The sequence below is a fragment of the Pelobates fuscus genome, chromosome 6 (assembly GCF_036172605.1).
Source record: "Pelobates fuscus isolate aPelFus1 chromosome 6, aPelFus1.pri, whole genome shotgun sequence".
Taxonomy (NCBI): domain Eukaryota; kingdom Metazoa; phylum Chordata; class Amphibia; order Anura; family Pelobatidae; genus Pelobates; species Pelobates fuscus.
Window position 1 is genome coordinate 193,757,529 of NC_086322.1, and position 24,219 is coordinate 193,781,747.

The following is a 24,219-nucleotide window of genomic DNA, read 5'->3' on the forward strand; positions in this document are numbered from 1 at the left end:
ACCTTGGCGTGGGATAATTTTTTCTCTATTTTGTTCCAGGTGTAGTAGTAATGAGCGTTTTTAAATGTGTTTTTTAACTTTTTAAAACTTTTTAAAACTATATTTTAAACTTTTGTTTTGCTTATTATGTTTTTTAAAGTTTCCTAAACTTTCTTAAAACTTTTTTTTACAGATTTAACATTTTTCTAAGCTTTTTTTTTTTTACCGTTATCCCCTAACTAGCAGTAAGCAGCACTAACAGTAAATTCCCCATTTTCCCATAACTCCCACCCACCCCAGCTAGCAAAATATTTAATTATACAATATTTAAATTAGTTAATTAAATAAATTTAACCCCTGAGGGTTAAAAAATAAAAGTTAATCGTCAGGGGTTAAAAAAATTGCGGGTCGCTCCTCCGAATGCGGCGATCTGGGGTTAATTTTAACAGGTGACGGATGAGGTCCGTCACTCGTCGTTAAGGCAAATCCCTGAGTGACGGACCTCGTCCGTCACTCGTCGTTAAGGGGTTAAGGGGTTAAGGGGATGTGGCTCTATTCCCTCCTCCCCCCACCCCCCCTTTTTTTTTTTTTACTTACCAGTATTCATCTAGGAAGAAGAGACTCTGGTTTTGGTTGTTAAAATATTACAGTTTTGGCAAGTCCTAGCATTACCATGCCTGAAAGAAATATTTTTACAATTGCTTCTGGAATGCAAACAAGTTTTACTATGTAAATGAAACCTGAAACATTCTTGTATTTGATTTAGAGGACTGCAATTTATATAGGGCAAGTAACCTGTGACAGCAAGCTAACAAGTGTGCCACACCCAATAATCCATAAATATATGTTTGTGTGAATGTGTGTACTGTGGGTGGACGAAATAATAGAAATAACCTATGGGAAAAAAAATACTTCACATCTGAAGTAATTAAATCGCAAATGCAGCTACGGAGATAACAGCGTTACATTTCTGTTTCTATCTAGTGACAACATATTGGCCATCCTTTGCCAGCTACCAATGTCAATTACAGCATGTAATAAACTGCTCCAATAGATCTCATTGATAACACAAAACGGTAATTAGATATAAGCGAACCGATGTTGAAATATATATATATATAAAAAAAAAAATAGTAAATATAGTTGTATACAGAACAGGTCTGAAAGAAATCTGGGCAAATCTGAATACTCTGAGGACCAGTTATTTTTTTCACACCAAAATTTGTGAAGTACTTTTAATGAGATGTATGGCACAATATTGCTTGCTTAGTGATAATATACACAATTCAATACAGCGCCATTAATTTGGCAGTATGTGTATGGGTTTTATACAATTACATTGTATCTGATATAGTAAGTACAATAGAATCCGTGAGCAGAAATGCCATATCGGTAAAGACTAGTGCAAAGTCTGGCCACTTAAAATAAAAACAAGTAAACAAAAACCTTAACAAAAAAAAAAAAAAAATAACGAATAAAAAAATATGAATATGAAAAACAACACAACTTGTAAAGTTCTACTGTGCCCATGTGCTATATGAGGAACTGAGTCCAACTGAGGCCACAGTTTGTTTATTTTAGCAGAAAAAGGCAAATTGCTTAGCACTTTTAGTATGTCTTGAATAGGAGAAAATTAAGAAAACTTCCAGCGTGGAGGATTCAACGGGGAAAGTCCTTGTGAGGACTAGAGCTCCCAGGGCCGTGTGTCTTCCAGTGCCTGGGGGTTGCTAGAGCGAGTTCCCCATTCGGCTCCAGGAGAGAGCGGTTCCAGGGCCCCAATCAAGCCACGGCGACTGTGGGCAGAAGTGCTGCGGTTTGTCTCCTGGTCCTTGGCGGATGTACCCAGCCAGGGGTACAGGGAGCTCCGTTACATATGGTTGGCAGCGGTAGGATGGCTTCCACTTATAATATTTTTCAACAATACTTTTTCCAGTTTGGGGGTGAAAAAAGCATTTTAAATAATGCAATTTGAGGAGTCATCTATTTTATACACCTTATGTAACAGTCTATATATTTGGGATTAGTAGACTTGCACCTTTGGATATAAACACCAGATAAAAGCCATTGTACCAATATTATCACATACCCACCAACATATACCAGATGTACCTGGATATATTTTTCATAATCTAGATTTTGACAATCCAGAGGTACAATATATTTACTATGTTAGCATGAGTTTTGATATAATATGTAAAGGCTGTTTCTACTCTCAAGATTTCCATCACTGTATACCACTCTTTCACAGAAATTTTAATATTTTTTCCCATTTTAACACAAATTGTTGTATATCAGCTTCAGATAATGCTAAGGAAATATAGCATTACGACAAAGCAAGTTTTCCTAGTAGACTTCTACAACATAGCTTGTCAAGTTTTGATGGGGTAACTATATATGCCTTTCTACTATTAGAAATCTTGGAGCAGACCTTGGTCACCATGTGGGGAATCTAAAGATATTGAAATGTAATTCTGGTATTTTATGTCAAGATCCTAAGGTTTCAAAGTTCATCATGCCCTGAGGTTAAGATATTTTTAAACCAAGGTGGAATGTCTAGATCTGATATAGAGTAACATAGTGCTGAAATGAGTATTGTCCAGGGTCGTTGGTGTTGTCATGTGGTTGATATATACATATTGTTCCAATTTTGTTTCACCACTGCAATTATGCTGAACAAGCAACGGTGGGAATTAAATTTTGCTGTCCCAATTTGTTAGTTTTTTTTTTCGGCCAAAAGAAAAAAACTAAACTACCACATTTTTCAGCCCTGCACATGTTAATATTCATAAATGTAGGGACATTCAAACTAAAGATGATTTTTTTTCCAGGTGAACCATGAGAAACTTATCGCAATCAAATAATGATTCAAGGAACACTATAGTGGCAGGATTACAAAACTGTATTCCTGACACTATAGTTTTAAAACCATTGTTAAGGTCCCATGGCCCCCTCGTCCCTGGTTTAAAAGGTGTAAAACTCACATTTTTCCAGCACCACATGAGTGTCACTCTGCCTCCTTGACTCACATCATCAAACTCAGCCATAGGAAAGCATTGGGAGGCTATTGTGCAAATGCGGCAAAACGACACACTGCACCAATCAGCAACTCCTCTAGAGATATATTGAATCAATGCATCTCTATGAGGAACGTACATTAAAAGCCTGCAGGGACATGCTATACACACCAAAACAACTGCATACATTTTTTACAAAAAAATGTAAACAGAAAAAAAAAAACGTAATACAAGATTCTTCTGTCTCGCTTTGGCAGCAATTCTTAATTTCTTACACTGGCGGATCCAGAGTCTTATCTCGGGAGGGGCACTCATAGATAATTTAAAGAAACAATCCAGGCACAATTACCACTACAGCTCTCTGTAGTGGTTATGCTGTCATGAGTGCCGTGGCGCCCTCCCAGATTAAATAGTCAAACTGTTTAAGAACAGTTTGACAATTTACCTGAGGTCTGCCAGGATAGGAGCTGTAGTAGGGGATAGGGCCTCTGGTAGTGTTTGTGTGTGAGAGTAGGCAGTGTGTGTGTGTGTGTGTGTGTATGGGAGGCACTGAGTGTGTGAGGGATGCAGGGTGGGTGTGGGAGGCAGTGTGTGAGGGGTGCCGAGTGTGTGTGTGTGTATGGGAGGCAGTGCATGTGGGACAGTGTGTGTATGGGGGTGCAGTGGGAGCACTGTGTGTAAGAGGGGCAGTGTGTGTTTGTGTGAGGGGTGTAGTGTGTGCATGGGAGTGCAGTGTGTATATGTGGGATCCAGTGGAAGCACTGTGTGTATGGGGCCAGTGTGTGTATGAGGGTGTAGTGAGGGCAGTGTGTGTATGAGGGTGTAGTGGAGCAATGTGTGTATAGGAGTGCAGTTGGGGAAGTGTGTGTATTGGGGAAGCACTGTGTGTGTGGGGGAGCACTGTGTGTGTGGGGGTGCAGTGTTTGTGTGGGGGAGTACTGTGTGTATGGGGGTGCAGTGTTTGTGTGGGGGAGCACTGTGTGTATGGGGGTAGTGTGTGGGGGGAAGTGTGTGTGGGTGCAGTGTTTGTGTGGAGGAGCACTGTGTGTATGGGGTGTAGTGTGTGGGGGGGAGGGGAAGTGTGTGGGGGTGCAGTGTTTGTGTGAGGGAGCACTGTGTGTATGGGGGTGTAGTGTGTGTGGGGGGAGATGTGTGTGGGTGTGCAGTGTTTGTGTGGGGGGGCACTGTGTGTATGGGGGTGTAGTGTGTGTGTGGGGGGGTGAAGTGTGTGTGGGGGTGCAGTGTTTATATCCCCCCTCCTTTCTTACCTTTGCTGAGGGAGGGGGGATATTATTTCCAATCCCTGGTGGTCCGTTGGAATCCCTGGCGTTTCTTGTGGGAGTGAACTCTAGCCTGCTCGGCAACGCTCCATGCTCGCGAGAGGAGACCCGGCAGAGCTGCAGGCTAGAGCTCCTCCCGGGTGTCCTCTCCCTCCTCTCTCCATGCTGGCTGCCCAGCAATGTGCCTGCGGACTGGTGAGGGAGATCTCTGAAGGCACTTAGCAGGGCCGGCGCTTGGATAGCACCGGCCCTGCAGGAGAGAGCATTGGCTCTCGGGGGAGGGGGAAATTGCCCCGTTGCTGCCCCCCACCTCTCCTGGATCCGTCACTGATTTCTTATGACATTAGCTAAATTGACTCCTGAACTAAAAGTAAATAACATTCTTAAAGAGAAAATTGCTATGCTACCCCAAAACCATACCAATATAATGCATGACTGTAATCATGATTCCACTAGAAAAGTGTTGCCAAATTCACAATTTTTTTTTATTTTTTATTTTTGACATCTGTCATTTATTCATGTTGTTGCATATAAGAAGAGCATCGGGGCTGTAAGTGTCATTCATATGCTGCTGGTGAGAAAACCGTTAATCACAGCATTTCTAGTTTCATCTTCTCCATGACTGACTGATTCAACTCTGGCAGTACATGAATTCTATACACTGCGAGAAATAGTTTGCATGTGCCACCCTACAGCATAACTGAAATTTCAGATGCCGGTCAATAAATAACAAATGTGACCAATCTAAATAAAGGAAATGCAAATGGAACATAAATAGACTCAGCTTGAAATAGTCCAAATCTAAGTGAGATTTAAAAGAAGCATATATTTAGTTCTTGGGTTAATAACAAACTAACAGATGTGGTCTTTTCCATTTCTCTTATAAACTATGTGTTTATACATTCATTCCCAGCCTGGTTTGTTAGGTCAATATAATGAAAACAACTTGGTATTCACTGCCACAACAATGCACAACATATACACTATCACTGTCATAGATTTTTTTTTTAACCATTTGTTACAGTATATGTTTGAATTTGTGTGTGTTGCAAAATAAGATAAATTTGCCCCTGCAGCACAGATTAACTTGAATGGTTATGGCAAATCAGTATAACACAATGCAAATCTAGTTGTACCAGGAACCTATTTGTTACTGTGATTAAAGGCTGCCTTTTAAATAAACACGGTGATGGTTTACTTATTGCACGTCCTGAGGATGCATTTTAACTTCATAAGTCAAACTCACTGGTGCGTAAGAAGACATTGCAACATAGTAGTCCTCCTGGCAACCCCATAACCATGTAAAACTAGAAGGGGGAAAGAATAACACTTTAATTTCTTGAGCCCAACAACTGTGTGTGCATATTTTGGGATTTACAGTGATAATGACTCTTTAAAGGTGGTTCTGGTGTCTACAGCCTGTCCCTCCAGTGTTAGCACTGTAAACACTGCCTTTTCAGAGAAACGGCAGTGTTTACATTGCTGCCTAGGGACACCTCCAGTGACAGTCACTCAGACGGCCACTAGAGGGGCTTCCTACCTCAGTGTTGCACAGTGTGCAGCATCTACGATCACCGTCTTCACGCTCGGCATGGATGTGCTGAATATTCCCCATAGAGATGCATTGGTTCAACAGTTTCAACAGTTCCCAGACAACATTGGAGATTTATTATGTTGTGACTATACTGGTACTTAAAATTTGTCTTTCCTGCTGTCTGTATTGACTCATGCTGTTATGTCATTGTACATGTCTCACCACATACATTGACATCTGCTGGTTGTGAACATATCTTTGATTCTCTACAGAGATTATCCAAGTTATGTTTTGAATGTCATCTAGTTATCTTTTTAAAGTATTTTTTTGCTAAAGGTTTGCACTTATAACTCATGATCAGCCCAGGGAGACGTTCTGTGTAGGGAAATATCCTGGACTTTAGCAGCACTTCTAAAATTTACCATTTTGGGAAAGCATACCAATCACAGCAGATCTTCTAGAGAAAACAACGATTTCTACAGAAAAGCAAAATATGTCAGCTTTGCATATAGGATAACATCTGTCCAACAAGAATGCACTTTATGTGGGTGATTGTGTTTATAGCACTTTAGGAAGTGCAGATGTTTAACAACTCTAGTAAACATATCCCATATATGTGGATATTCCTCTACCAATCACAGTGTGAAACACTTCAAATATTACGAAACCAGCTGTCAAATAATTCTTTGAGTCAAATTCAATTTACTGAAACATAACATTTCAGACAGACTGCAGCAAAGACAAAAATCAGAAACATAAAAAGACAAACTCTGGTGGCACATGCTAATAAAATGTTACTGCATTGTTCTAGACTTGGACAATTTCTATTGAAATCTACTCTTTTTGTAAAGAGAAAAAATGAGGACACACTCTTCGCATATAAAGCACTTCAGTAAACCAAAGTACTTTAGGGGTCTGGAGTGTTCTTTTAAAACGCAGTCCTTTTTTTTTTTTTTTTTTTTTTTAATACCTGCTCCCTCACGGTATAGTCACTAAAATATGTGTAAATGTCGGAGACTCTTGATGTAGCTCTGGTTCTGAACACATATTTAATCTCTCTCTTTTTTTTTTATTATTTGTTCATACTTACTAGACAAGGTCTATTGACCAATAACTTACAGAGAGAGGATTATTATAGAACATGATTTTAAAATTCTTTCTCCACGGAAGATGCTCTTTATTTTATTTTATTTTATTCAGTATATTTCATTTATCACTTAAAAAGTTCTTTCACCTCAACAATATATTTTAATATAATGATCATTTCACCAAGTTTTGAAAGTAAATAGATTTTCTTTGTTAAATGAAGTATATGTACAAAAATGAAAACAAAAAAACTAAACAACAAATTTAGTATATGGCAGGATCCCTCAGCAATATACATACATCTTGGGTCAGACATTGTTATGTGATATGACAGTAAGTTTGATGATGTCTCTGCACTGTGCAGGGAGTGAAGCAGGGGAAACCACAAAGATTATATAGAGGTTGCATGAACATGGCTGAATGGTTCTCTCATTTTCTTTTACATATACGTACTTCATTTAACACAGAATCTATTTCCTTTCAAAACTTGAGGAAAAGTTTCTATTTGTTATATTAAAAAAGTGCCGAGATGACAGTTATCCTTTACGCCACCTTAGTGTCCTGCTCTATTTTAGTTTTTTTGGGCTGTATTTTCAATGTATACTCAGGGTTATAGTTATATATATATGCAGTGTGTAGAAAGATAAATTTAAGTTTTTCATTAATCTGAGCGCTATACACTCATCATTACAAAATTCTTCAAGTCCTGTAAACCACTCAAACACAGCCTATCAAGCTAGCACAGCTATATGAGGTGGTATTATGAAACAAGGTGTGTAATTGAAAATGCTGCAGATATAATGAGTGGCCTACTATTAAAAAAAACCAAAAAAAAAACTGAGGTGGTTCTGGTCTCCTGCCCATTCCACCATTTTATTCACAGAGCATAAGCACTGTCATTACGGTAATGACAAACTTAGCATTAGGGGAATTGTAGTTCACAAACATTTGGGAGATCAAGGTTAGCTTTTGCTGTCCTAACCTGAAAATCAGATTGACTGTGTTCACTTTTTGCTTTAGGTGGGATTTCCCTTTAAAGCCTCATGTAAATGTATATACATTTTTTACTTTAAAACATACTTTGGTAATTACATGTATTCATATAAACGTAAGGATGCTTTCAATTTATTGTACAAATTTACTGAATTCCTGTGGTCCTGTCTCTGTAAAATCTTCCAGTTAGAAATGTGTTACCACTTAATTTCTCTATCAAATAAATGATTTGAGTTATATCATGAATTATTTTTGTTAAGGCTAATATATCTGTCAACAATGCACTCTGAATATGTGTCATAACATGCTTTGCGTTTGTCAGAAACTTCTTCTGAATAATAGAAGAACATGGAAAAAGTTTATATAACTTTCTAATTATGGACTTATGTTAATAAATAACTCTAGAAATTATGGCTGTTTTACAAAATTGGCAATCTTACTCGTTTTTGCAAATTGCTTCTCAAGTTACCACAGCCAGGGATGTATCTTCCGTGAGGCAAACAGGGCATCTGCCTTGGGCGGCACTTTGAGGAGGCGGCAAAAAACCCCCCAAAAAGCTCCCCCAAACGCCCAGGCAGATCCCTTGTTTGCCTCGTGTCCTGGGCGGCTGAAGAGCTGGCCGGCTGGCCACTTTTGAGCCCCCGCGAGGTGGAAGGCGGGCGGCAGGCAGCGGGCAGCATGCTCACCTGAGCTCTTCCTGTTCAGCTCCCTCGCGTGCCGCTTAATGAAGCTGGGAGCCGGAATATGACGTCACTCCGGCTTCCAGCATCACTAAGCGGTGGCTGGGCAGGGAGATTAAAGTTCCCTCGCCGCCTACTCAGCAATCCACTCTAGCTCTCCCAGGGAGGCTGGGTGGATTTAAAATAAAATAAAAATAATACATTTTATATATTTAAATTTTTTATTTTTTTAGTATTTTTTTAATTTTTAATGTATGTATATATTTATTTTATATTATATATATTTAATTAATATCATTCTACATGTATTTTGATAATATATATATATATATATATATATATATATATATTAATATTAAAATACACTTAGACATTATTTATTACATATATTATTATAAAACGTTCTCTCACTTCCCTTTTTTTTTTTAAATCCAGATATACAATAATCAAATTCTGGCAACTAAAAAATGCCTGATATTGCAAAGCCATTAGGGCAGGTAATATTGTAGCGCACAGTCATAGGCATAATTTTTCTGCTGTTTTGGCTGCCCAAATTGCTTTTCTGATTGTTTTTGTACTGAAATTGATCCAAATAGTGGTACAAAGTGAATTCCTCCATCCCAAATTATTTTTTGTTATCTGGAGGTGGCTCAGAAGAACTATATTTTTCCATCCTGCACAAGTCAGAAACTATCTAAAGACAGTTTTAGGTAAGAAGCACTAGTTGTCTCATAATATATGGAGATCTGCCCAATCTCTAGTCAAGAACTAGTTAAATGAATTGTATTATTTTGCTGGTAGTCTCCATTTGATCATTAGTATTGAGTGCCGTACTGCTGCTTTAAATGGGATTAGAAACTTGCATTCTTCCTTTTTTTTTTTTTAAATGAAACCATATTAAATGTGATTTCTGTTAAAAACTGCATTGTCTTCCAACCACATAGTCAAACTATAAAACAATGTTTTTCTGCATTCCTATGTTAATCCCAAATATCAATCTCCTGTATGTTAGAAGCAGCTTGTTTGTATGGCTACATAAACCATTTCCAGAACCTCTCATCCTACACGTTCCCCCATACTCAGGAAATATTTTAGAAGAATGTGAGTTTTTGTAGATGTCTTATTTTTTTTTTATTTTTTTGTGATAGTATTTTTTACAGACACAAAATATTAAATCTTTAAATAATACCATTTAAAATAATGTGCAATATTTTTCTTATATTTTGTTTAACTTTATTTTTTGCAGCAGCACCAGTGTTGTGCCATACAAGTTATTGGTTTGGGCTTCAAGTAATTATCGTGGAATCTGTCTATCTGTATCTTTTTTTTTTTAAATCTTTATTTTTGAAGTGCCGAGGTATTGGCAACGACATTTGATGTAATAACACAGTAGGAGAAAACAGGTTTAAAACTTTTGCAGGAAATGTCAAGAGAAGCTGCACTTTTTTTTTTTGAGTTAAACAAGATTTATAGACAGGCTAGTTAGAGTAGTATAAAATATAATATAAGTTATGCCAGACAATGGGCAAGAAAATAAATCCACTGGGGCCCCAATTAATAAACACCATGCACATAGGGAAGGTACTAGGTGACTGCTGCATGCAACATTGAGCAATTACTAGGTGACAGCTGCATGCAACATTGAGCAATTATAATAAGCCTATTATTAAAATGTCAAGATTACTGCCCTTTTACATTAATAAACAAATAAAAACTAAAAATAATGAAGCAAAGCATACATGTCTAATCAGTGGGTAGCTGTAGGGACTCCTGACGTGTTACAGAAAATACTGAAGAGCGTTATACACTGAGATACATGCTGAACTAGACAGTGTGAGGCTAGGCTAATTCTGGCTTCGATAGGCAAATGAGCATCCAGTAACACATAGTGGAAACCAAAACAGTAAACTCTCGGTCAATTAGGCTAAGCTATTAGAAATATACAGTGGACACATACTAGTGAAAAGGCTAACTGCCTGCACTACCCCACAGTGAAATAGCAAAGATAATCAGCGAGGTGTGGGTATCTGGAAGTGGAAAACACCACAGGACGTTGGGGCACACTAAGGTTACAGGGTTGGTACAGAGTACAGACAATCAGCCAATGCCCAAAGAAGGTAATTCCCAGCTACACATTACTATACTGCTTACAGTGTTAATAACAGCCTTACAACTAGAGAAAGAAAATAAACCATAACTACCCAAAATAACTCAGGGTACACAAGAAAGTGCAGACATGCCTGAAGGGGCTTTAAGGAGATGCCATAAGCAAACAAGCTTTATGTCCCAGATAGCAAGTCCCAGTTCAGTGGATGCCGAGGTTCGGAAAGGGAGAGTGGTCACAATACTTTGCGGCTGGTTCTTTTTCCCAGCCCCAGGCCTGATCGAAGGACCCCATCCTGTAACCACAGGCTTGGGTGCTTGTAGTGTCCCTGTTCTTCCCTTTTGGGACTTGGCTGGAGGTCCTGGTGGTCTGTCGCTGCCGGCGGCCACAGGGCTTCTGCTTGTGTGGTTGTAGTAATGGTGTGGTGCCCTGAGTGGCTTTCAGCCTAGGCCAGCCGATGTCAAGAGGCACAGGTGCGTATGGGCTAGCTTCACTCAAAGGAGGCCCAGATGCCCTCTGTCTCTCGCTATTCTGTTCTCCCTCCTGGTGTTGAGGCACTGTTGCTTTCAGCCGAGCTTCCAGTCTTGCCCAAAAGTGGTCAAAGTGCATATCCAATCTCTGCATCACTTGGTCTGCCGCACTATGTTGGGCCTGTACAGGCTGTGTGTACTTGTGCTCATAGGAAGTGAGGGCATCCACCATTTTAAGATGTGCTGCTCTGGTAGTTTCTTGTGTATCGGCTTTTGACAGGGTACGTTAAGCCCGCCAGTGGGGACCGGAATAACCCCGCCGGTCTGGGGGGAATACAGGACTCTGCCTCGACTCAGCTTATGGGATTCCACTTAGGAGGTCAGCCGCATCTCCCAGCTGGAACCGCACAAGGCTCCAGGTATGCAGGGTTGAGGTTTAGCTGTCGCTGGTCACCGAAATGCTCCAACCGGTGCCCAGAGTGACCCTGGTAGGACTAGGTATAGTCAGGATTAGTTGGCAACTCAGCGGTAGCAGTAATATCAAGATTAGGGCAATTTCAGCTAGGAGCCCTCGTTACATGTGACTGCTTTACATGGCGTTCACGCCCCACCCCCTATCTGTCTGTATCTTGATATTATATAGAGCACAATATGTCATAATAAACCTGTGTCCATGATTATAAAGCTTGCATTGAGTTGCAATGGAGAAGAAGCATATGAGCATGGAGTGCATATGCCATTAAAGCTGGTTTTATAAGAGCTTGGATGGTGATGGGCTTGGCCAAATATGACTTTATGAAAAGCTTTGGGCCCTCCGGCAAAGTGATGGGTTGTGAGTCATGACTTCACTTTCCCTGTCTTTTAAAGGAATCTAACACTAAACCCATAAGATTCCTGCAGGTGAATGATTCGGTTGTCAAAACTCATGCTTCTATCTCATCCAACTCAATTCCATCTGCACTCCAAAAATTCCACCATTTGCAATTTTCACACTTCATACAATCGGGATGTCTATTCCCTTGCGGGTCCGTCTATCCGAATATGAAAATCTCTGCTCTACACCCGTCCTGCAGAAAAAAAAACATGTTTCTATAATGTACAATATCCTTACCCAGACCCTTTAAGACTCCCTCCAATCATTCACAACTCACTGGGCACAGGAATTTCAGATCTCCCAAAATAATGGAGGAAAATGTTTCTGTTTATTCATAAGTCTTCCTCCACTACACAAGGGTCAGGAACAACACAGCGATCCAATATGCAGAGTGCAAATTAGGAAATGTATACCAGACCTTAGAATGGCCGGGCTAACGTTAGAAAGAACAGAAAATGGTTAGGGACGAGCTGAGGTCAAGTGAGCCAGAAAACAAGTAAGCTAAAAGGACAAACTGGGTCAAAGGGAAGGAGAACACAGAGCAGTCAAAACCAGAGCCAAAGTCAAATACTAATACAGGCTGACGGGTCAGTGTTAGGACCCGCTTAGGGGGGTCTGCCCTGACGTTGGCAGGCGGGCATTCCCTCCAATGGCCATTGGAGCAACTAAATGACCTCCATTTGTCTAAGTATACATAGGGATTAAGGAGAGAGAGCAGGTAACTTTTTCTTTTCTTTGGCTTTTACTATATATTGGGGCTGATGTGTACTGTAGTCATTGCTGCCAGCCCAGTAGTGATGGGAGTGAGCGCAGCACTTCTCTTTTTGTATTTGTATTTACTTTGTATCACACAGCCTTGTTACAATGCTGCCGCCTATCCCATGTGTTCCCTATTAAGGGGTGTATATAAAAAATACCCCTCTCTGTCTCATTAGAGATATCTTTGCCAGAAGCTCAAGGAAGCAGGCTGAAAAAAATGTATTTAAATCAAAACATAGATAGGAAGTTGTAGGTGCAGTAGTCACGGTGATTGTGTCACGAACCCTGAGGCTTCCCCTCAGTCTGTTCTCCTTACCCCGTGTCCCGTTTACACCTTTAATTTAACATCATATCGTCTCCCACCCTTCCTCTTTCCAAGTCTCATTCAGTACTATTTTAAGTGGCCATCTAAGTTATCATTCCATAGCCAATCTGCATTGACTCTAGCTTCTCCATTCCTTGTTTTGTTTCCTTTTAACACTTTCTGTTCAGTCTACCTTCAACCTCTGAAGTGGTCCAATCATCCAGCATCTATCTAAATTTGTGTGTGTGTGTGTGTGTGTGGGGGGGGGGGGAGGCAGGGAGGAGGGGCATCATTTAGTAGACCTGCCCTACTTTGCAATTGACTGGTGTTCTGCATGGGCTATTATTACTGTGGGCTTTTTTAGATTGGGAATGAAACATTGTTTTTTCATTTCTGTGAGTTGCTATTTTATTATTGTATATACCTTCACATAACTGTGGGATATTTATTTTATTTATATTATCATTACAATTGAGAGGAGTTTTAGTGTTCCTGTTTCGATTGTCTATATAATAAAATCTTAATTAGTCCATTTGGAGTATTAGAGGAGCCCAATAATTTGCATGAGCTCATGGAACCGAGTTTGAGGAGATTGTAGACATCTTCAAATGTCCTTTTTGAGAATACCGTAGTTGATACTGAATCTATGGAGAAATTGAGGAATTGTACAAATTGTGATGGTTAACGTTCCAATTCGTTTTGTTGATAAAAAATCCGGGATTTTTAAGAATGGTTACTGTCATCTTTGTATGTTTACTGAGTGTTTCTGTGTCTTGTGCCAGTAATAGAATATCGTATGAATATGTATTGTATTGGATAGCCCTTGCACAAAGGAAGACCATAACTGATTTCATCAGCTTGGTGAAACACCAAGGGGCTGAACTTCGTACAAATAGCAGGAAAAGTGGATTATCAAATTTCATCTATGAATTAAATGAATTGGAGAAATGTGTGAAAATTTGCAGAAGCCTGGATAAATGGGTACTGTGTAGTCATCCTTGAGGTCTAAAAAGGAGAAACCAATGCCCTCGCAGCGAAGGTAATGGAGGAGATGGATGCCGTCCATCTTGAAGTGGTGGTAGATAAGGAAGTTATTAAGCTCTTAAAGATAGATGACCAGTCAAAAATCTCTGGTCTTTTTCTTCAATAAAAATATGTTGCTGATGAAGCATGGAGGATGGAGGACAGTTTGATGGCTGTTTTGTCAGTTTTGAGGAGTTTTGTGTAAACGAAATATTGATTGAATTTTGACATGCGTAGAGAATTCGGAGGACTGTTTTGGAATGGGGTCGATGTGAAGGCAAGGTGGAATCCCAATACCATCTGTAGGATCCATGGGTCTTGAGTGATGGAGGAACACTGTTGGAAATAGTGGATAAGTTTTCCAGCAATAGGCGGTTGAGAAAAGAGTAGGTTACGTCACTGAAGCAATGCGTCTTCAGAATGAAGCAGAGACATGTCTTCCAATAGAGCCTTGTGGGAAAGATTGTTGATTGAAACATCAAGAGTAGGAAAGGCGAGACCTTGTGACTGGTAAGGCTGCTTGGCTGGTGGCATGGTCTCTCTACTGACCAGCCCTGGCTAGAACTTTGGGATCTGAAGACTTTAGGTAGGGAGCGAGACTGAGCCTTTGATAAAGAAGTATAAATGGAAACATGATTGTTTAGGTCTTTCATGAATTTATCGCCAAACAGCCCTAAGTTCCATTGTGCCCAGATCTGCCAATTTTGTGTAGAGCATCTTGTTGCCGGCCAGTGGAGAGTGCCACATTGGCATTGCCCAATAAATAGTGATGTACCGAACTGTTTGCCGGCGAATAGTTCCCGGCGAACATAGCGTGTTCGCGTTCGCCACGGCGGACGAAAATATGTGCGGTTCGATCCGCCCCCTATTCGTCATCATTGAGTAAACTTTGACCCTGTGCCTCACAGTCAGCAGACACATTCCAGCCAATCAGCAGCAGTCCCTCCCTTCCAGACCCTCCCACCTCATGTACAGCATCCATTTTAGATTCATTCTGAAGCTGCATTCTTAGATAGAGGAGGGAAAGTGTAGCTGCTGCTCATTTGATAGGGCAATGGATAGCTAGGCTAGTGTATTCAGTGTCCACTACAGTCCTGAAGGACTCATCTGATCTCTGCTGTAAGGACAGCACCCCAAAAAACCCTTTTTAGGGCTAGAACATCAGTCTGCTTTTTTTTTCCTGTGTAATCTAATTGCAGTTGCATGCCTGCCAGCTTCTGTGTCAGGCTTACAGTGGATACTGTGCCCACTTGCCCAGTGCCACCACTCATATCTGGTGTCACAATAGCTTGCATTTAAAAACAACATTTTTTTTCACTGTTATAGATTGAATAGCAGTTAGTTGTCTGCAATCGTCTGTGTGTCAGGCCAACAGCGTGTACTCTGCCAACCTCTGCCAGTGCACATTGCCACTCATATCTGGTGTCACAATAGCGTGCATTTAAAAACCCAAAAACTTTTTTCACTGTTATAGATTGAATAGCAGTTAGTTGTCTGCAAGCGTCTGTGTCTCAGGCCAACAGCGTGTACTCTGCCAACCTCTGCCAGTACACATTGCCACTCATATCTAGTGTCACAATAGCGTGCATTTAAAACCAAAAAACTTTTTTCACTGTTATAGATTGAATAGCAGTTAGTTGTCTTCAAGCGTGTGTGTCAGGCCTAAAGCGTGTACTCTGCCAACCTCTGCCAGTGCACATTGCCACTCATATCTGGTGTCACAATAGCGTGCATTTAAAACCCCAAAAACTTTTTTCACTGTTATAGATTGAATAGCAGTTAGTTGTCTTCAAGCGGGTGTCAGGCCTACAGCGTGTACTCTGCCAACCTCTGCCACTGCACAGTGCCACTCATATCTGGTCTCAGTAGCTTGCACGCATAGTACCACTAATCCAAAAAAAAATATGACAGGCGGAGGCAGGCCACCCCTCAGGGGCCATCGTGGTCGTGGTGCTGTAATTCCCTTTTGCCCTAGAATAATGCCCAGTTTTCAGAGGCCACGTACCCTGAACTTGAAAAGTTCTGAGGACATAGTTGACTGGCTAACACAGGGCACCCAATCTTCTACAGCTTCCGCTCGGAACCTTGACGCACCATCCTCCTCCAGCTTAGCTTCGGGCACCTCTCAAACTACCATAGAGAATAAACAAAAAAAGAAAAAATGCCATTCTACCTGTGTATGATATCATAGGTAGAATGGCATTTTTTTCTTCTTTTTTTGTTTATTCTCTATGATATTCACCATTTAGCGGTTACCCCCCTTTTTTGTGCCTTCTACCTTGTGATATCTAAATTTTGGCCATAGGTTAATTCTTTTCATTTTCCTCTCAAGATACCACTCACCCGCCTGCCGCCACCACCAATCACTTTATCTGTCAGAGGAGTTATTTACACATCCGTTTGAAGAAATGAGTGATGCACAACCATTATTGCCAGAGGATGTAGATAACAGGGATATGTCTCAGTCAGGCAGCATTACACACATGGACGTACGGTGTGATGATGATGATGTTGTACCCGCTGCTGCTTCCTTTGCTGAGTTGTCAGATACAAGTGAAGCGGTTGATGATGACGATGCGTCCATGGATGTCACGTGGGTGCCCAATCGGCAAGAAGAAGAACAGGGCGAAAGTTCAGATGGGGTGAAAGAGAGGATGAGGAGACGAGTTGGAAGCAGGGGGAGGTCGTCGCAAGGAGCTAGTGGCACAGTCAGACAGCATGCATCGGCACCCGGGGTCAGCCCGACAGCACACCAATCAACGCATGCTGTGTCCACCACCAGAATGCCGTCATTGCAGAGCTCAGCAGTGTGGCATTTTTTTTGTGTGTCTGCCTCTGACAACAGCGATGCCATTTGCAACCTGTGCCAAAAGAAACTGAGTCATGGGAAGTCCAACACCCACAAAGGTACAACTGCTTTGCGTAGGCACATGATCGCACATCACAAACGCCTATGGGATCAACACATGAGTACAAGCAGCACACAAACTCAAAGCCGCCATCCTCCTCCTGGTCCAGCATCTTCAGCCACATCAACCACTGCTGTCCTCCTTGCCCCCTCTCAACCATCCGCCACTCCGTCTCTCGCCTTGAGCAGTTCCCGCTCATCTGCCACAGTCAGGTGTCTGTCAAGGACATGTTTGAGCGTAAGAAGCCAATGTCAGTAAGTCACCCCCTTGCCCAGCGTCTGACAGCTGGCTTGTCTGAACTATTAGCCCGCCAGCTTTTACCATACAAGCTGGTGGAGTCTGAGGCATTCAAAAAATTTGTAGCTATTGGGACACCGCAGTGGAAGGTACCTGGACGAAATTTCTTTTCACAAAAGGCAATCCCCAACCTGTACTCGATTGTGCAAAAGGAAGTAATGGCATGTCTGGCACACAGTGTTGGGGAAAGGGTCCATCTGACCACTGATACCTGGTCTGCAAAGCATGGTCAGGGCAGGTATATCACCTACACTGCGCATTGGGTAAACCTGCTGATGGCTGCCAAGCATGGAATGCGTGGCTCTGCAGAGGAGTTGGTAAAACCGCCATGACTTGCAGGCAGGCCTGCTGCCACCTCCTCTACTCCTCCTACTCCATCCTCTTCCATAACCTCCTCGACTGAGTCCTCTTCTGCTGCTGCATCTTGCTCCACATCAACGGCACCCCCCCAGCTCCCCAGGTACTATTCCACATCCCGGATAGGGCAGTGTCACGCCGTCTTGGGTTTGACTTGCTTTAAAGCAGAGAGTCACACCGGACAAGCACTCCTGTCCGCCCTAAATGCACAGGTGGCAAAGTGGCTGACTCCGCAGCAACTGGAGATCGGCAAAGTGGTTTGTGACAACGGAACAAATTTGTTGGTGGCATTAAAGTTGGGCAAGTTGACCCATTTGCCGTGCATGGCACATGTGTGTAATCTGATCGTACAACGCTTTGTGCATAAGTACACAGGCTTATAGGACGTCCTGAAGCAGGCCAGGAAGGTGTGTGGCCATTTCAGGCGTTCCTACACAGACATGGCGCACTTTGCAGATATCTAGTGGCGAAACAACATGCCAGTGAGGCGCTTGATTTGCGACAGCCCGACACGTTGGAATTCAACACTCCTAATGTTTGACCGCCTGCTCCAACAAGAAAAAGCCGTTAATGAATATTTGTATGACCGGGGTGCTAGGACAGCCTCTGGGGAGCTGGGAATTTTTTTGCCACGTTACTGGACGCTCATGCGCAATGCCTGTAGGCTCATGCGTCCTTTTGAGGAGGTGACAAACCTAGTCAGTCGCACCGAAGGCACCATCAACGACATCCTACCATTTGTTTTCTTCCTGGAGCGTGCCCTACGAAGAGTGCTGGATTAGGCTGTAGATGAGCGTGAAGAGGAAGAGTTGTGGTCACCATCACCACCAGAAACAGCCTTATCAGCATCGCTTGCTGGACCTGCGGCAACGCTGGAAGAGGATTGTGAGGAAGAGGTGTCAGAGGAGGAATGTGGCTTTGAGGAGGAGGAGGAAGACCAACCACAACAGGGTGCTCGTTGTCACCTATCTGGTACCCGTGGTGTTGTACGTGGCTGGGGGAAAGAACATACCTTCATTGAGATCACTGAGGAGGAGGAACGGGAAATGAGTAGCTCGGCATCCAACCCTGTGCAAATGGGGTCTTTCATGCTGTCGTGCCTGTTGAGGGACCCTCGTATAAAAAGGCTGAAGGAGAACGACCTGTACTGGGTGTCCACGCTACTAGACCCCCGGTATAAGCAGAAAGTGGCTGAAATGTTACCAAATTACAACAAGTCGGAAAGGATGCAGCATTTGCAAAATAAATTAAAAAGTATGCTTCACACAGCGTATAAGGGTGATGTCACAGCACAACGGGAATCTAACAGGGGAAGAGGTGAAAGTAATCCTCCTCCTCCCACGACCACGCCGGCAAGGACAGGACGCTTTAAAGACGTGTTGTTGATGGAAGACATGCGGAGCTTTTTAAGTCCTACGCATCGCCACAGCCCTTCGGGATCCACCCTCAGAAAACGACTCGACCGACAGGTAGCAGACTACCTCGCCTTAACTGCAAATATTGACACTCTGAGGAGCGATGAACCCCTTGACTACTGGGTGTGCAGGTTTGACCTGTGGCCTGAGCTATCCCAATTTGCGATAGAACTTCTGGCCTGCCCCGCTTCAAGTGTCCTGTCAGAAAGCACCTTCAGTGCAGCAGGAGGTATTGTCACTGAGAAGAGAAGTCTCCTAGGTCAAAAAAGTCTAGATTACCTCACCTTTATTAAGATGAATGAGGGATGGATCCAGAAGGGACTGACAGTGGGCAATACATTCGACTAAAAAATAGCCTAATGAGGGGGGGCGTGTCCGGCAGCCGGAGAACATGGCCGCATAATCCCACAGCTCCTCTCGTCACCCGCGATAAACCGCAACTAATTGCTCACCCTGTACACCAACGAGACAAACGTGGGGCAGATGCCGCCGGTACCCCGGGAACGTCGAGACCGGGAGGCGATCAAACCATCCGGGCCTTCCTACACACCGCGGCCCACGACAGAACGCCGCAGCGCGAAATAGAGGCCGCAAGCCCGACCAGGGACTCCACGCCGTCTACCCCACTGAGGCTCTCACCATCACCCTCCCCGATACCGGAGCAACCCCCGCAACCGGATGGTGAGTGGAGGGCGATACTGCCCAATCTACTTACAAAAATGGACTTTGAGGCCCTCTCAGACCGCCTGGGCCGTGTGGTCCGGGAAGAAGTGGCCCAATTGAGAGCAGACCTGACAAATGTGGAGGCACGGATGTCTGTGGCGGAGGCTGAAACCAGGGCACTCCGCACAGACTTAGAGCAAGCCAACACCGCATTAACAACAACCCAAGAAGCTGACATAGCCCACCTGACCACGTGGGTAGACGATTTAGATAACCGCGGACGCAGGATGAACCTGCGAGTCCGTGGAGTCAGAGAGGGGGGCCCGGCTGAAAATATCCCAGAGCTCCTGAGACAGATCTTTAGCCAGGTATTGGGCAATCGGAATATGCCCAGAATAGGCCTAGTCAGGGCACACCGAGCAATAAGACCACCACCAGCACCAGAAGATCAGCCCAGAGACATAGTGTGCTGCCTAGATAACTTCCAACTAAAAGAAGAAATTTTGCGCACAGCACGGCGCCTGGGCACCATTCGCTTGGAAGGCCAGACCATTGCTATCTTTCAAGACCTATCTCGCTTCACATTACAGGCCAGACGAGCCCCAGGCCGCCCGAAATTATTTTAGGACCGGCCGCGGCGGGCCGGCCCTTTAAATGCTGCAGCCGCCGAGCGCTCTGTAAAGAGCGCTCAGACGGCTGCAGCTGCTTCTCCCCTCCCTCCCCTCGGTGGCCGAGCTGAACTCCGGTCCGCGGTCCCGGCCGGAGTGATGGGAAGGTGCACACTGAGTGTGCACTTCCTGTCAGTCCGGCCGGGTACAGGAAACAGAAACTCCTGTTCCGCGCGGAACAGGAGTTTCTGTTTCCTGTACCCGGCCGGACTGACAGGAAGGTGCACACTGAGCACCTTCCTATCACTCCGGCCGGGACCGCGGACTGGAGTGCAGCTCGGCCACCTACAGGGGAGGGGGTAAGAAGAAGGGGAAGGGGGGGAGAGTAAAAAGAGGGGAAGGGGGGGGAGAGTAAAAAGAGGGGAAGGGGGGGAGAGTAAAAAGAGGGGAGGGGGGGAGAGTAAAAAGAGGGGAGGGTGAGAGTAAAAAGAGGGGAGGGGGGAGAGTAAAAAGAGGGGAGGGGGGAGAGTAAGAAGAGGGGAGGGGGGAGAAAGAAGAGGGGAGGGGGGAGTAAGAATAGGGGAGGGGGGAGTAAGAAGAGGGGAGGGGGGGAGAGTAAAAAGAGGGGATGGGGGAGAGTAAAAAGAGGGGAGGGAGGAGAGTAAAAAGAGGGGAGAGGGGGAGAGTAAAAAGAGGGGAGGGGGGAGAGTAAGAAGAGGGGAGGGGGGAGAGTAAGAAGAGGGGAGGGGGGAGAGTAAGAAGAGGGGAGGGGGAGAGTGAGGGGAGGGGGAGAGTAAGAAGAGGGGAGGGGGAGAGTAAGAAGAGGGGAGGGGGGGAGTAAGAAGAGGGGGAGTAAGAACAAGAGTGGGGAGTAATTAGAAGAAGGGGGTAATTAGAAGAAGGGGGTAAGAAGAAGAAGGGGGGTAAGAAGAAGGGGTAAGAAGAATGGGGTAAGAAGAAGAATGGGGTAAGAAGAAGAATGGGGTAAGAAGAAGAAGAATGGGGTAAGAAGAAGAAGGAAGGGGTAAGAAGAAAAAGAGGGGTAAGAAGAAGAAGAGGGGGTAAGAAGAAGTAGGAGGGTTAAGAAGAAGAAGGGGGTAAGAAGAAGGGGGGAGTAATAAGAAGAAGGGGGTAAGAAGAACAGGGGGGGAGTAAGAAGAACACAGGGAGGAGGGGGGGTTAGAAGAACACAGGGGGGGTGAGAACACACAGAGGGAGGAGTGAGAAGAACACAGGGAGGGTGGAGGGGGGATGAGAAGAGCACAGGGAGGGTGGGTGAGTGTGAGAAGAGACCGCTAGGGGAGGGTGGGGGAGAGGAGAGACCACTAAAGGGCAGGGGAGAGCTAGAAGGGACAGCTCTATAGGACAGGGGGCAAGACAGGGAGCTCTTTAACACTACGCGCACACACACACACACACACAATGCATCCCTATACATACACAGAAACACACAATGCACCCCTATACATACACAGAAACACACAATGCATCCCTATACATACACAGAAACACACAATGCATCCCTATACATACACAGAAACTGAACATGCTTCCCTTACACACAGAGAAACACACAATGCATCCATTACATTCACACACAATGCAACCCTTACACACACAGACAATGCATCATTTGCACACATACACAGAAACATACAATGCAAACCCTTACACACACATGCAAACACACACACTGTTTTTCTTACATACACACAGAAACACAATGCATCTCTTACGCTCAATGCACACACATACAGACACACACCTTGCATCCCTTATGCATACAAACACAGATTCACACAATGCATCCCTCACACACAACCAGAAACACATAATACATCCCTTATACACAAATACACACTGCTTCCACTACACACAAACACACTGCATCACCTGCACAAACTGGTATCCCTATACACTACATACCATAAGCACACATATTAGATAACACATAACACATCCCCTACACACTCCACTCCCTGTGAGCGAGCTCATGGGTGGGTGGAACATATAAGTGGACTTATGAGTGGGCCTTATGGGCATACTCACCGTCAGGCACTGGGGCCCAGACCTTGAGCTGTGTAAGAGGCCCCCCAAAAATGGAGCTGCTTCCAATTCTCCCAGAACGTTGAATTTTGTGACCACAGTTGCAAACAGCCTCCAGAGGTCTTGTTCTACACCAGACCAGTGGAGCCAAACTGCAGCCCATCATCATCCTCATCTAATTGTAAGTAGGCAATCTAGTATATTATTAGTGACACTAATCTATAATTTACCTCACATTAAAGGGACACTATAGCTTAATGAAGTGGTTCTGGCGTCTATAGCTGGTCCCTGCAGGCTTTTTAATGTAAACACACACTGTGTGCAGCACTGGCGTTAGTTCATATGGCAGATCATATGGGTGGGGCATTGTGATGTCACATGGGGGGGGGGCGGCACATTTATATTTTGTCTAGGGCGGCAAAAATCCTTGCACCGGCTCTGATCCTGGGCAGGTGCACCAGTCTACTGGTGACCCACAGGAGGGGAGTGCACTGATTGCACTGCACTCTCCTCCTGCCCAGACCCATCTTGACCGCAGTGCAAGTGCCCTCTGCCCTTAATTTACAGTGGCTCACACTCACAACAAGCAGTGCCTGGAGCCCTTTGCAGAGACGGGAACAAAGAGGTTCTGCGGCAGCTGGCCGTCCTGCAAGCATTACATTAAACAGCTGTTCCCCATGCAGCCACAGGTGGCGTTGTGCTGGGAGACTGTGATTACTCTTCACTTCCTCCCAGCCTACAGAGCAGCGCATGGGGGAGAGAGAGGAGGAGGCATGATTTAATCTTGAATAAATCCTCTAAGCAAACCTTTATAAATTTGGGGGGATCAGCTCTGTTTCCACAGTTTATTGGTGTTTACTCATCTCTGTATTAATATTGAGGGATGTCTAAGTAGTAACATCAGTGTGTGTCAGCAGGGCCAGCCGTTGGGGTGGGCAAGCTGTGCGGTCACGCAGGGTGCCATGACAACAGAAGCGCCCGGCGGCCAACACAGCTCACAAGTTGGGTACACCAGCATATTTAATTTAAAAGATTCGCTGGTGGTCCACTGGTGCGCACCAGCAGTAGGTGCAGTCAGATCATATCCTCTCCCTCGTGGTTCCGGCGCTCAGTTAGTGAGTCAGAGCACAGGCTCAGAGATTCTCAGCCTGTGCTCTGACAACATTGAAAGTCAGAGCCGTGAAGGAGCGGGTATGGCAAAGAGCTACTGATTAGCATAACATCAATATCCGTTATAAAACCAGAAAAAGGTGGGCATGGATGGTGAACTGATTTGGTGGCGCAATGGGCCACTTGACTGGTTTTGCCCCCCAGGCCTAAGGCTGCCAGCCCTCCCCTGAACACGCTGGCATACAATACCGCTGGGGATACCCCTTCTCCCTCTCAGCCCGACATGGCCCGGACTACCTGACAATACGGAAACCAGATGACGTCCTCCCGTTTATGCGCACTCTAGGACTCCCACTGGTCACGGTCCCCAACTGGCTGGCGAGGTCGTTCCTCTCACAACCGAACAGACCCCAACCACCGCAAGGAAGAGACCCGGGCCAGCAACGACCCCAGCCACAACGCCACCGTGAGGGACGTCCTTGCCAATTCGGACACGAGATGTAAACCAACACCGCACCGTGCAGCCTTGGCGGCAAGACAAAGACCCACCACATAGCAGACAACTACGACAGACCGTGAGTACCCTAGCAAGGGGCGAGTTACAGTTCTTGAACTTAATTTTTGGGGACTTAACTTTTGGGGGTTTAGGTGGGGGAGAGGGGGGAGGGGAGGCGAAATGCACGAGTCACAGAACACACTCCAAGGCTGAGCCTC